Consider the following 13,230-nt stretch of genomic DNA (forward strand, 5'->3'; position numbering starts at 1 on the left):
GGCTGCAAAGGGACATTTTTATCCAAGGGCACCATAGACATGGATCCCCCTGTCCCAAAATGTATTAAAATGACAGCAATGTCAGGCAGAAAAGACATTCCATCCCTTTAGCCATGTAACTAATACAGAAAAGATGGGTGTGGAAAAACTAGGTGGATGGACTGACATGTTATATATATTCCCACATATATATCTGGTTATGTAAAGAGTACCAGGGCCACATTAACAACCAGATCAGATTGCATGTGGACATTGCCTTACAGTGCAACTTTTACAAGATCCCATAAAAATGGGTTGTCAACAATGAAGATAGTGATAATGTTCCCACATGCCTCACAAAAGATAAATCCAATGAAAACTGCAACCTTGTTCCTAATGCTTTTACTCAAAAAATAACCAAAGACTCATCTTTCAGTTTGAAGAAATTAAAAAGAACAGAACATGATGACTTACCGATATCCCTTATAAATGTAGGAACTCCGTGAAGAGACAAATGGGATCTATGGTCTGCTAACTGCTATAAAAAAACACAAGTGAGGGGAAAAAACACATCATTCCAAAATTCTAGACATGTAACACAATTCTTGTACCACTTCTGGTAAATCTGGAAGAGGACTATGATACACCTGACTTGTGGCTGCTCAATGCAACCTACCTGTTATCTTTACCACATCACAGATCACTTGTTGCAGGCAACAACCTGGTTGATATGTCACTGTGATATATAAAGGAGATAAACATTAGGTGTGCCACATGCTTTTTACTTCAGTGACATAGTGGCAAGAAACAGTACAGTCTCTACTCTTCTTTTTTAGAAGGTAACCTCTGGATGGCAATAAATATGACCTAAGTCCAGCGTCAAAGTTATAACATTTTTTAGAAAACATCTGGAACCATGGAGCAATATTCCATAGTAATTGTTGTGACACTGAACTTCCAACATAACCTAAATGATCTTCAGATAATACCCAGTCCCACTTGGGATACATTACACAAAACAACACAGTAAAAGAACATAATTAAAATTGAAAAGTCAAGCACTCAAAACTTAGAAAATGCTGGAATTAAAGTTGCCTGTGCACTCCAGCTCCTTATCAGAGCTGTTCATTTCCCTCCACTTCCCCCGATTGGTTCCCAGTACCAGCCTCCTAGTCCAGCCAGTACTCGTCACCCCTCCTCCCCCCACCCCACCCCCCCACACACACCTCTGAGCTACTCATAAGAATGGCCATATTGGGTCAGACCAATGGTCCATCTAGCTCAGTATCCTGACTTATGACTGTAGCCAATACCAGATGCTTCAGAAGGAATTAACAGAATAGGGCAATTTATCAAGTGATCCATCCCCTGTTGTCGACTCCCAGCTTCTGGCAGTCAGAGACTAGGGACACCCAGAGCATGGGATTGCATCCCTGACCATCTTGGCTAATAGCCATTGATGGACCTATCCTAAAGAAACTTATATAATTCTTTTTTTGACCCAGTTATAGTTTTGGCCTTCATCACATCCCCTGGCAACAAGTTCACAGGTTGACTGTACATTGTGTGAAGAAATACTTCCTTTTGTTTTAAACTTGCTGCTTATTAATTTCATTGGGTGACCCTAGTTCTTGTGTTATATGAAACAGTAAATAACACTTTCTTATTTACTTTCTCCACACCTTTATCATATCCCCCCCTTTGCCATCTCTTTTCCTAGCTGAAAAGACCCAGTCTTTTTAATCTCTCTTCATATGTAAGCTGTTCCAGACCCTTCATCATTTTTGCTGCTCTTCTCTGTACCTTTTCTAATTCTAATACCTCTTTTTTGAGATGGGGTAATCAGAACTGCATGCAGTATTCAAGATGTGGGCGTATCATGAATTTATAACGTGGCATATTTACTGTCTTATTATCTATTCCTTTCCTAATGGTTCCTAACTTTCTGTTAGCTTTTTTGATTGCTGCTGCACACTGAATGGATTTTTTCAGAGAACTATCTTAAATGACTCCAAGAGCTCTTTCTTGAATGTTAACAGATAATTTAGATCCCATCATTTTGTATATATAGTTGGGATTATGTTTTGCAGGGTGCATTACTTTACACCTGATCTCACTGTGTTCCCCTCCCACACTGTCTACTAGTCTCTCTCGCCACCACTTGTTTCCCTCAACAGCTCCCAGTCCCAGTATCCTCCCTCTGAAACCCAGTCCTAGCCTCTTTACCCAACCAGTCCCAGACTCCTACCACCACCACCCTTCTGCATCTCCCAGTCCCCATCTTCTTGCATTACCCATGCCTGTGCCCCCACTCAAAGTACAAATTACTGTTTCTCTCTCCTCCTACTCCAGTCCCAGTCTCAAGAGGCTCCCTGTCCCAGTTTACTCTTTTCCCTCCCCCTGGACTGGCTTTTGTCCTATCTGGATTCAAATCACTTGATGATTACCTGTTCTGTTCATTCCCTCTGGGGCACCTGGTATTGGCCACTGTTGGAAGACAGGATACTGGGCTAGATGGACCTTTGGGCTGACCCAGAGGTGTGCACATGGGAGGACAAGCAGGGGCATGAGCCCCACAATAATTGTTGGGGGGCAAAGAACTTCTCTGGCCCCAGGGACGTGGCTGTAGGGAAAAGTGAGGTCCTGCCAGGGCAGGTGCATAGGCGTGGGAAGTAGGAGTGCGGCACCTATGCCCTGCTCCCCGCCCTCTGCCCCCCAACCCATCACCTCACCTGAGGCTCGGGTCCCGGCTGCTGGCCCCATGCCTGGGGCCCCACGCCAGCCCCACCTCCACTCCGAGGCCTCACTCCTGGGGCCTGGCTCTGCTCCTAGGGCCCAGGCTGCACGCCCTGTGCCTGGGGCCCCACGCCCGCCCCCAGCTGTGACCTCTGTCTGAGTCCCCCCTCCTGGAGACACAGCCCTGCTCCCAGCCTCGGGAGGGGACGGGGTAAGGGGGCTGGGTTTCAGCACCCCACTACTAAAAATGTTCCAGAGCCACTGGGCAGGGGAGGGTGGCGGGAGGAAGAGCGAGCTCCTGCCAGGGCTGGGGAAAGACCAAGGTCCTTCTGGGCCCAAGGCGGTGGGGCCAGCTGGGGAAGGAGGAGAGCAAGCTCAGGGGGTCAAATTTAAAATCCTGCGCACGCCCTTGGTCTGACCCAGTATGGCAGTTCTTAAATCAAACGGTTCCCTTCTCCAAGCTGCCTGGGCACCAGCAGGGGGTCACTGAGAGCACATGAGACATAGGATCCCTGCTCGGTTACAGTGCCCAGTCCCACCCTCATCAGAGCAGCCGTTACAGAGAAAGTCCAGCTTCACCCCATAGCTTTGGCCTGAATGGAGCACACTCAGTTGCTCAGATGGCCCATGTGCAGTCTGATCAGCACTCGGAGCTGTGAGAGGATGGAGCATGCTCAGCGTACATGGACTCTTTGGAGATTTGAGCTGCTAAAATGTAACAAGTCTCAACTGAGCATGTGCAAACTGTGATTTTGTCAACGGCTCATAACTTTGGGCAAATTTTCATCATCATGGCAAAAGGCACATTTCTGATACAACGGCCACCTTCCTGCCAAATTTAAATTCCCTGCGCCAAAGCATGAAGGAGCTATAACCTTTCAAATAAAATGTCTCCAGGATATTACTAAATTGCAAAATGATGTATTTTTTTTTCCTCTCATCATTCTCACAAATGGTTGAGCTGTTTTGGCTGACACCATCCAAAAACCCATTCAGCCTGAACCAGACACCTGGCATGGAAAATTGCAGCCCAAACAGTTAAAGTTGGGCAAAGTTATAAGCAATGGAAAATAGGGTCTTATAATGGGACCAGTCTGGGACCTTTAATAATAGGTAGCACTACCAGTCTGGCTATGGTAATCTGGCTGTATTCAGGTCAGAGATGAATGAAGGGGGGAAGTCTTTGCCTGCCAGTGGAAGTAAGGCACCCAAAACCAAGAATGTACATTTAAATATAAAGCTGTCATGCTTCAGGGCATAAACTAACCATGATGCCCCGGGACCCGCTGCCGAAGTGCCCCGAAGACCTGCGTCAGGGGGTCCTTCTGCCCCAGGACCCGCTGCCGAAGTGCCGGGTCTTTGGTGGCAATTCGGCGGCAGGGGCCCCCCCCGCCGCCGAAGACCCCAGGTCCCCTGAATCCTCTGGGCGGCCCTGTGCCACCCCACTGTAAACACTTGAGAGTTGTTACAATACAATGGCAAACTGGATCTGAGAAGTCTGGGGCTCCTGCAGAGCTGACTGAACTAGTCTGGACAAGCAGGGCCAAAGCCTAGGAACTGACCAAAACAACTCTGGCTGAATAAAAAGAGATTCTCATTTTCCAGAGGGGCAACAGCTGTTGTGGAAAGCAGAGAAACACAAGCTGAGGTGTCATAACCAAATATAAAAAGTTACTGTGAGCCAGGCTACAGCTTAAGAGACATGCTGGGGAAAAAAACAGACGTTTTGCATGTTTTCCACTTCACATGCATGCCGTATAGCACCAAATGTGCCACGTGGCACAAAATATTGCTGCTGCTCTTGCCATTCTTTGGGATCTAATATAAATTGACAAAGAGTCTAGCACAACAATTACATGATCTTTGACCTTTTTGTGATATATGACATTGGAAAGCATTGTCTGGGACAGTCCATCATGGACTAGTCCGTTGACATTATGGAATATGTGTTATGACCTTGTCCTTCCAGCACAGGCATAAATGTGTTTATGATAATGTTATTCCCAGTTAGGAAGCTATTTTGTATACCTTCAGGTTACAGAATAACTAAGGAGCCAATTCTCTATGTCTGGCATTTGGAACAAGACACCTTGAACCAATTTATGCTGAAGTGCAGTCTCGGTTGTGAGGCTGGCTATTGATTAGACACTGACGCGTGTATGAGCAGTGGAGAACTGGAAATTCTCCCACAGTCAGATTCACGCAATGTGATGGGCATTGCAGGCAGAAAAGGGATTCAAATTGATTTCTGCTGCCCAACTCAGGTATAGAGATCCATATGCTTTCAGCCAGGCAGTCTAGATACTGTTGTCTCCAACAATAGAGTTTACTCCTAAATGCATGTCATTTTATTATACATTTTTTTGTTTATCTTAATGTTTTTAGTATATGTTTTGTTTGTGATGTGCAATTATTATACTTGAAGAATTGACTATTCTGTGTCACTTCAATGAGACTATACAATTATTATGGTGCATGAATTATTTGAGCTGTTTCACTTGAAGACCGATTGCCTTTCAAGGTCTCTATGGGGGAGAGGTGAAGGAGCCCTGACTGTTATAGCCCAAATCAGGCCCCCTGGCAGGCCATTTGCAGTGACTCTAGAGCCAGGGTTTTTAGTGTCAACCTTACTTTCCCACAAAAGAGCTCCATAAAGATCAAGGAGGATTAGGGTCATGGTGGAGTTCAGTGACTGTGCCGTGCTGGATTAATTTAAAATGATAACAGCCTAAAAACTCTATCCACCTCTCACAACCAACCATATAAAACATGGCTCATCACCATATTCAAAAGAAAAGAAACCAGCATACTCAGGGCATCCGCAAGGAGGAATAATCTCAGCAGGACTGCAATTCTCTCCCACTCCTGAACTAGATTAGATTAGATTGATTTTTGTTTATATCTAACTTTTTGTACTGCTTGCCACGTTCGTGTTTGAGGGGGCAAATTCCTGCTCCTTAAACAAGGAATGTTGTTTGTTAACTATTGCTGGGGAGAAGCTAGGGGGACTGGCTGTTATTGAGAGAGGGGTTGGATGGATGGATGCACTAGTGAATTTTATAAATCTCTTGAATTTAATATTCTGTCTACTAGTGCATGTCTCTCTTTCTCTCTCTCTCTCTTCCCCTGGTTCACTAACTAAATTTTATTCATATTTGTTATACACTTTAAAAGACAAAGCATCTGTCCTTTGCCTGAGAGGGGGTGACTGGCTCTTGAGAGATTGTCTTGTGTATTAGCCATCAACTTTTGGACACAAAGAGGGGCGTTGCTGCCAGGTTCAAACTTAGAAGGTCGCAGATGGGGATGGTGGAGTTCAGCACACAGCCCATAGTGAAACAGTGCATATAGTCACTGTCTGCTCAGAGGAGGTTGGGTCCCTTGAGCTGTCATTTAACATAGGAGTAAACCTCATTTGTTATCAGTTCAGGCCAGAAAGTGAGAAAGAGACAGTAACAGGCAAACGGTGGATGTTTTAGATAAAGTCTGAAGCTCTTAGAAATAACATAGATGTAAACTTCATTTCTACTGAATCTAAAAGCCAATGATCAGGTGATGTGAAGTGAAGGTTCCCAAGGTAAAGTGATGCTATGTTTCACTTTTGGCTACTACCTTTATATTAAATTGAAAAGGTACAGTGCCAAAAGTGAAATCCCTGCAAACAGCATGGAAACTTTTTAAAGACACCATAATAGAGGTTCAACTTAAAAGGAGCCACCATGACTAAACAAAAAAGTAGAAGAAGGAGTGAGACACAAAAAGGCAGCTTTTAAAAAGTGGAAGTTAAATCCTAGTGAGGGAAATAGAAAGGAGCATAAATGCTGGCAAATGAAGTGTAAAAATATTATTAGGAAGGCCAAAAAAGAATTTGAAGAACAGCTAGCCAAACATTCAAAAAGTAATAGCAAAAAAAAAATTTTAAGTACATCAGAAGTTAAACAACCAGTGGTTCCACTGGACGATTGAGATGCTAAAGGAGCACTCAAGGATGATAAGGGCATTGCGGAGAAACTAAATTAATTCTTTGCATCGGTCTTAACGGCTGAGGATGTGAGGGAGATTCCCAAACCTGAGCCATTCTTTTTAGGTGACAAATCTGAGGAGCTGTCCCACATTGAGGTGTCATTGGAGGAGGCTTTGGAACAAATTGATAAACTAAACAGTAATAAGTCACCAGGAGCAGATGCTATTCACCCAAGAGTTCTGAATGAACTCAAATGTGAAATTGCATAACTACTAACCATAGTTTGTAACCTATCATTTAAATCAGCTACTGTACCAAATGTCTGGAGGATAGCTAATGTGATGCCAATTTTTAAAAAGGGCTCCAGAGGTGACCCTGGCAAACACAGGCCGGTAAGCCTGACTTCAGTACCAGGCAAACAGGTTGAAACTATAGCAGAGAACAAAATTGTCAGACATATAGATGAACACAATTTATTGGAGAAGAGTCAACATGGTTTTTGTAAAGGGAAATCATGCCTCACCAATCTACTAGAATTCTTTGAGAGGGTCAACAAACATGTGGACATAGGGAATCCAGTAGATATAGATTTTTCAGAAAACCTTTAACAAGGTCCCTCTCCCAAGGCTCTTAAGCAAAGTAAGCTGCCACGGGATAAGAGGGAAGGTGCTCTCATGGATTACAAGATAGGAAACAAAAGGTAGGAATAAATGGTCAGTTTTCAGAATGGAGAGAGGTAAATAGTGATGTCCCCCAGGGGTCTGTTCTGGGACCAGCCCTATTTAACATATTCATAAATGATCCAGAAAAGGGGGTAAACAGTGAGGTGGCGGGCAGATGATACAAAACAAGATAGTAAAGTCCCAGGCAGACTGTGAAGAGCTCCAAAAAGATCTCACAAAACTGGGTGACTGGGCAACAAATTGGCAGATGAAATTCAATGTTGATAAATGCAAAGTAATGGACATTGGAAAACATAATCCCAATTATATATATAAAATGATGGGGTCTACATTAGCTGTTACCTCTCAATAAAGAGATCTTGGAGTCATTGTGGATAGTGCTCTGAAAACATCCACTCAATGTGCAGCGGCAGTCAAAAAAGTGAACAGACTGTTGGGAATCATTAAGAAAGGGATAGATAATAAGACAGAAAATATCATATTGCCTCTATATAAAATCCATGGTATGCCCACATTTTGAATACTGTGTGCAGATGTGGTCGCCCTATCTCAAAAAGATATATTGGAATTGGAAAAGGTTCAGAAAAGGGCAACAAAAATGAATAGGGGTATGGAACAGCTTCCGTATGAGGAGAGATTAATAAGACTGTGACTTTTCAGCTTAGAAAAGAGACGACTAAGGGGGGATATGATTGAGGTCTATAAAATCATGACTGGTGTGGAGAAAGTAAATAAGGAGGTGTTGTTTACTCCTCATAACACAAGAACTAGAGGTCACCAAGTGAAATTAATAGGCAGCAGGTTTAAAACAAACAAAGGGAAGTATTTTTTTTCATACAATGCACAGTCTTTGCCAGAGGATATTGTGAAAGCAAAGACTATAACAGGGTTCAAAAAAGAACTAGATAAATTAATGGAGGCTAGGTCCATCAATGGCTATTGGCCAGGATAGGCAGGGATGGTATCCCTTATGTCTTTTTTTCCAGAAGCTGGGAATGGGCAACAGGATGGATCACTTGATGATTACCTGTTCTGTTCATTCCCTCTGGGGCACCTGGCATTGACCACTGTTGGAAGACAGGTTACTGTGTTAGATGCTCCTTTTTCTGACCCAGTATGGCCGTTCTTATGCTGTTATTGAATTGCAAGATTACAATGCAGGGTGAAATTGACATGTGGTTCTGTTTCTCCTTTCTTTTTATAGCTGGCATCTATTTAATTGTATTGCTTTGATTATATTTATTTCACAGCTTCCATCAACTTTTGCTTTAAAGTGCCTGTCTAATGGAAACTCAATGAAGGGCCTTGCCTACCAATCTTTATTCATTTGAGTAGTCCCTGCTCCCGGAATAGTCCCGTTCAAGAAAAATTGAGCTAATTGTTGTACGGATTACTCAAGTGAGGATTTAGCCATAAATTCAACAGGAAATGCAGGTGCTTCAGGGATCAACTGAGCTCCTCTGTAGAGGCACCAAAACTGCAATTATATATGCTGAGAAAAGTATTCCCCATCCCCACCTTCGAAATCTATAAAGGTCCCTAGTGGGATAAGCACCAATGAACTACACAGCTGATCAGTGACACGTCGTTAAACCGAGCATTAGCCCAAAGTGGAGGCAGGTATAACGCAGTCTTCAATTGCTGACACCGCCACGCCCAGGAAGACATTATGTATCAGTCTGAGTAACTGTCCCACTGCTTGGATTCGAAGTGAGTACATAGGCAGCGCCCATAGTGCGGATTTAGAAGTGATTGTTTCTGCACGGGGTCATCAGCGTACAGGAAGGGGTTAGGCAGCCCGTCGATCGTCCAATACAGGGGAATGTCCGGATTCATTTTGATCTCTGCTGCCAAGCAAGTCTGGAAGGAAACCGACAGAAAAGTCAGCGTGCGGGGAGGGAAAGCTGCAGGCAAGTGTCTCCTACACCGCCCCGGAAGGGCGCTGCAGAAGTGGAGACCCAACTCCTCTGAGGGGTCGGGAAATCCCGCAGCTTCTTTCCCCTGCAGCGTGCTTTCCTGTGCTCGGGAACGTTGGCTCCGAGTCAGCAGCAGCCTTCCTCCAGCGCCAATCACCCGGCTTCAGCTGCCCATCCCGGTAGTGACACTACTGTGATTTCTCCCCTGGACCCATCCTGCGGTGGGCGCTAGGACATACCCCGTGCACGCCCCCAGGACTCTGCAGCCTGGTCAGCAATAAACTGTGTCATCCCCTGCACAGCCACATACGTCCCTCCCACCCACCCCCCCCCGACACTCCAGTGCCTGCCCATGCCTGCCTCTTCTCTGCGCCCCGGGCCTGCTGCCCCCAGACACATCCTTGGGTTCAAGGGAGTAAACTCCCGCTCTGCGCCGGGATGGGCGCACAGGCAGGCCCCTGCGGACACCCCGACGTCCGCCTGTATTCACACATGCTCGCTGTCCCTCTGCAGAGCCACTCCCTGCACCTCCCGCCCCTGAACCCCTTCACCACTCCCCGAAACACCCGCTCTGCTACAGCCACGCCCAGCTCCCCGCCCGCTGCTGCGCACCCCGCGCACCAACCCTGCACAAAAAGAACAGGAGTACTTGTGGCACCTTCGAGACTAACAAATTTATTAGAACATAAGCTTGCCTGGGCTACAGCCCACTTCAACCCTGCACAGTCCGCCCGGCGCCGCCAGCCGCGGCATCCAGGCGCGCATTCCGACCTGTCCTCTGATCCCTGGTGTAGATCCCCCGCTCCTGCGGAGACCCGAGCGCCCCTCCCTCCGCACCCCAGCTGCGTCCCCGCTCATGCCCCTGCACACAGATCCCTGCCCGCACACGCTCCACCTGTCAGCCCAGTACACACCCCGAGCGCTCTGTTCTCTACACACCCCACTCTGCCCCCTCCCCCCACAAAAACACACCACTCTGCCCCCTCCTCCCGCGCACACACTACTCTGCCCCCTCCCCCCACAAAAACACACCACACTGCCCCGTCCCCCGCGCACACCCCACTCTGCCCCCTCCCCTCACAAAAACACACCACAGTGCCCGGTCCCCCGCACACCCCACTCTGCCCCTCCCCCACAAAAACATACCACAGTGCCCCGTCCCCCCGCACACCCCACTCTGCCTCCTCCCCCCGCGCACACACCCCACTCTGCGCTGTCCCCCACAAAAACACCACACACTGCCCCGTCCCCCCCGCGCACACCCCACTCTGCCCTCTCCCCCCATAAAAACACACCACTCTTCCCCCTCCCCCCGCGCGCACACCCTACTCTGCTCCCTCCCTCCGCACACACATCACACTCTGCCCCCTCCCCCCACGCACACATACCACACTCTCCCCCCTTCCCCTTGCGCACATACTACACTCTGTCCGGTGTCTACTGAACACGCACAATCACCTGCACTCCCTGTCTTCTGCACAAACACATCCTGTAGCCCCTTGGCCCTGCACACACACAAACACCTGCACTGTCTCTGCTCTGCCCGCACACACTCACACACGCGTTCCTTCTCCCTGGCATGCACCCGATCCCCTCTGCCCTGTGCCCACACACCCTGCATTCGCTCTCCCCTGCGCGGGCCCCCCTTCCCCTTCCCCTCCCCACACACACACACACTGCATCCCCTCTGTCCTGCAGCCCCCTTTTTCCTGGAAAGGAGAAAATGATCCTTGTCGTTTTCCTGGAGAAGATGGAGATCTGCCAGGTTAAACCCCCTCTTACTGACGGGAAACCCGAACCCCTGTAATCTAGCTGCCTGCTCTTCCCAGCTAGATTACACTGAACGTAACAAAGGTGTCTGTTCTTTGGTCATTTTGAGTTCCGCCCAGGGAATGTGAGGGCCCGCTTTAAACTTGACATCGGAGCAGAAGTGTAACGCGTGCACGAAAGTCGGCAACGAAACTTTCTTCTCTGGAACTTTCATGGCCAAAAAAGGGGGGGGGGCTTTTTTCCGGCATTTCTGTGCGGCGATCGTTTTGAAATGCTCCTTACCCTCGGAGCTGAATGAGTTAACAAACAGACAAGAGCTATTTCCTTTAGCCCGCAGAGATCTCCAGACTTCTTTCCACCCGAGAACGCATTAACCAAAGCTAGCTAACCGCCCCAACGCTGAAGGACACGTGTCCCTGCCACTGCGACCAGTGCAGGGCGACACCCAGCATTCGCTGAACTTTGAGAGGGGTCCAATATCAGGACTAGCACCTCCCTTTCACAGCAAGTGCGTGCGCGGGGGGTGAGGTCAGGCGCCGCAGCCTGCCGCTGGAGACAGAGCGGAGATGGTATTTAAATGAACTGCTGATAAAGGCAGAAAATATTGTTGGTGGGTTTGATGAGGTGGCGCGGGGGGGAGCGCAGGGCCGTATTCTTTGAGGTGTCAATTTAAAGAAAAGAATCCTCCAAATGATGTGTCCCGTGCACATCCCGGAGGAGAGATCGATCTCGCTCTCTAATCTCCGTTTTAACTCTACTGGTGCTATCAGCTCTACATACAGCGTGGGGGCTAGGCGAAAGAGGGGATGTTGCTAATAAAACAAACTAAGGAGTTCAACTGCCCAAAGACCCCGTTGTAAATCCAGTAACTGAAACACCGAAGTGTTTGGACTCCCAGCGCCACTTCTTAAGCAGTCGCAGGGCACGGTGTTTCTAGAGCTGCTAAAATCAGTCTGCCGGCTTGTTCATAAGTTCTCTAGCTAATTTGTTAGACACGTTCAGTGGAATTAGTTAAAGAAATTCAACTTGAAGAACACATTGACCCAAACTTATTCCCTGGACTCTGTTTCACCCTTGCAAACCCCACACTCCAGGAGAAGCTTGGTACAGTATTTAGATCTTACGTGCTAGCGCTGAAAGAGACTAAGAGAAAACAACACTGGTCTCCCATTCTGCATTTTAATACTGAAATCTGGAAATGGAAATTGTTTGATGTATGAGGAGACGTTATCTAATTAGGGCGTAAGAAATTTAATCTTTCCAGCAGGCAGGTCATATAATTAATGTTAATTTAACGCTCAAATTCTCAGTCATTAATTTTTATTCTCTTAAATGTAGTTTGGCAGGGGGCCCCTGATCCATGGCAATGGATTTTACTGGATGTAAGAGCACACTTGGTCTTTGGAGTGAATTATTGCAGACCTTCCTATCCCAATAACAAGATCACATCATGTATGCATTATTAAGCCATGTAATTGAATGGTCCATAGTTTGCATATCAGACTATTAAAATAATGTGTTTTGCTTTTCTTCCAACACGTAATGTTAAAGCCTTTGCGAATATTTGGTGATTCTGATAATTATCACCAAATTACTACAAATGTTCTCTTCATTAGCGTGATTTCTTTCAAGCATTTTTAAAATGTGAATAATTCATTAAGTGATGGCTTGTAACGTTTTTTTTAAAAACATATCAGCCACAAAGTCGAAAATGAGATAAAAATAACAATGGGACAAGAAGAGAACAATTCTCCTATGTGATTAGAACAGAAGACTTTTATTTTTGTTCTCATGTCAGATAACTCTATATAACTGTAAAGTTTCACTTGGTCGAGAGCAAAAGTGCATGCAATCTAAAGAACTGTCTACTTCAGATGATGCAGAACAGATGAAGGAACAAAGTTGGAGATTTTCCCTTTACAGGGAATATATGGGTACAGAGCAGACAGATTGATTTGAAAAGATACTGACCTCTCTCCTTCAGCTGCAGTATAACTTGTCCTGGCAAAAAACAACTGAAAATTTCCCTCACCCCAGTTCACCAAGCTTCTGTGACGATCTCAGAAGTTGAATAATTCTCAATTAACTAAGTAACTAACTTTCTTCTTGCCATCTTGAGGCACACACTTAACTAAATCTTCAGCCTTGGAGACACTTCATTATTGCCTTCCCACTCCACACT

At 46.3% G+C, this 13,230-nt stretch overlaps 1 long non-coding RNA gene across 1 annotated transcript; it reads right to left on the reverse strand.

The window, feature by feature from the left end:
* Positions 1–7,136: 7,136 nt before the first annotated feature.
* On the reverse strand, positions 7,137–13,230 carry LOC135982278 (uncharacterized). Its single transcript, XR_010599555.1, has 2 exons — positions 13,020–13,230; positions 7,137–9,222 (listed from the first exon to the last, which is right to left on the reverse strand). It is a non-coding gene; the product is annotated as an uncharacterized LOC135982278 (long non-coding RNA).

Source organism: Chrysemys picta, chromosome 3 (genome assembly GCF_011386835.1).
Source record: "Chrysemys picta bellii isolate R12L10 chromosome 3, ASM1138683v2, whole genome shotgun sequence".
NCBI lineage: Eukaryota > Metazoa > Chordata > Testudines > Emydidae > Chrysemys > Chrysemys picta.